This window comes from Desmodus rotundus, chromosome 3, assembly GCF_022682495.2.
Source record: "Desmodus rotundus isolate HL8 chromosome 3, HLdesRot8A.1, whole genome shotgun sequence".
Taxonomy (NCBI): domain Eukaryota; kingdom Metazoa; phylum Chordata; class Mammalia; order Chiroptera; family Phyllostomidae; genus Desmodus; species Desmodus rotundus.
Window position 1 is genome coordinate 12,610,137 of NC_071389.1, and position 1,719 is coordinate 12,611,855.

The 1,719-nt window shown below is 47.9% G+C and overlaps 1 non-coding gene across 1 annotated transcript; it reads right to left on the minus strand.

Annotated features, from left to right (window-relative positions):
• Positions 1–795: 795 nt before the first annotated feature.
• LOC112299695 (U6 spliceosomal RNA) lies at positions 796–901 on the minus strand. Its single transcript, XR_002974287.1, has one exon. It is a non-coding gene; the product is annotated as a U6 spliceosomal RNA (small nuclear RNA).
• Positions 902–1,719: the final 818 nt, after the last annotated feature.

Below are 1,719 nucleotides of genomic sequence, written 5' to 3' on the forward strand. Positions count from 1 at the left end.
TGGGACCTGGCTGCCAGCACCAGGGCCCAATGTGGGCCTTTCGATGCCTGAGCCCTGGGGTGCCCCTCACCCACCTCTTCCCAGATAATCTGAAATATAAACAGCATCAAAACCCAAATACATAGCTAACAGGTATGCCACAATTAAAACTAGTTTCTACTTCTGAATTTTAAATGTACTGATTGCGAAATTCTGGGTAAGATTGTCAACATGGACTTTTGTTCTTGGGTTTTGTTTGGATTTGGGGGATTCTTCTACTTTCCTGGTGCCCTGGGCACCTTTTTTAGCCTATTGGTTGCTAAGGGAGGGTGGAGGATGACCAGGCCCAGCCCAGAGATTGTCACTTAGCCCAGGTGCAGAATGCTGATGTGTCACCTGTCAGTCTGACATCAGCCTTTTAGCCAGCTGCTCAGGAACCTGTCCCTTTGCCTGGCGTCAGCCGGATTCTCAGCAAGCAATTATGAGAGTGTTCTCCACACAGACCCTCCCTGCTGCGGATGTGAAGAGATCAGGAAACACAGGTGGATAATAGTCCAAGAATAAGGAATATCATAACACACAATAGCTATGGGACACCTCATCCCTAGTCCATCAGAGCAGTGTGCGGTCCAAGGCCACGCCTTGTCCTACTCTGTCACCTGATAAATAAGGAAATAAAATGTCACTGTTATTGTAGGCTCCTGCAAAGGAGGGACTAGTGTGTGTATAATTTAATTATGTAATTTAATGTATTTTGTTGAAGATTTGCTGGAGGAGAGAGAAGGATGGAGCCAGGTCTTGGCTGAACTTTTTTTTTTTAATATGGAACGCTTCAGGAATTTGCGTGTCATCCTTGTGCAGGGCCACGATAATCTTCTCTGTGTCATTCCAGTTTTAGCATATGTGCTGCCGAAGCAAGCGCTTGGTTGAACTTTTTAGGCATGGTGGGGAGATGGTGGGGAAAAGAGAGCTTGGAAGGCAGCATACATGGCAGATGCTGATCCACCTCCCTTCCAGTGAATGGTGGCCTGGTCTGTGAAGAGCTTCTGTATCTAAATAAGTGCAGAAGCACGGAGATTGGTACTTTGGAGAAAATATTTCCCTGGAAGTCCTATTTCAGCTCTGCTTTGACATACCAAGACCAGCCCGGGCCTGGAGAAAGCCCTGCTCCACCCCCCTCGCTGCCCAGTCCCCACTGCCCTCAGGGAAGCAGTGCCCACGCTCTGGGGTTGGTGGCCATGGAGTTGTTTCTACAGGACATTTTGGGCAAGTTGCTTTTTGTTTCTTCCCCCTGGGGGAGGTCAGATGATGTTAGGACAGGGAGGGTATTGTGGTGTCAACCAGCTTTAAAAGTGACCTTAAATGGATGTGATTCTGCTGCAGGCTCTAGGCACACACGGTCACGTGCCTGTGGGCTTTAAGTAGGAGAAATACGGGAATGGGTTGGTTGTGCCTTCTTTCTCTGGAGAAATAAGAAATTTGGATTATTTGCTGCTCATTTTAGGGAGAAATAAGGAAGTGAATTTTCATGGGTAGGGTGTTTTTGCTAACACAAAACAAAACCTTGGGTGGGGAGAGATGGTGAGGCTGTGACCAGAATTCTATTCCAGGCATCTCCTTGGGTTCAGGAAAGTTAAACTCTGCCAGGACCCTCTGGTGCTGGAAGTAGGAACTGGGACAAGAAGACTGGAGTTACTTGCTCAGGGTCCAGGACTACAGGTCGCTCTCACCTCGTTTCTC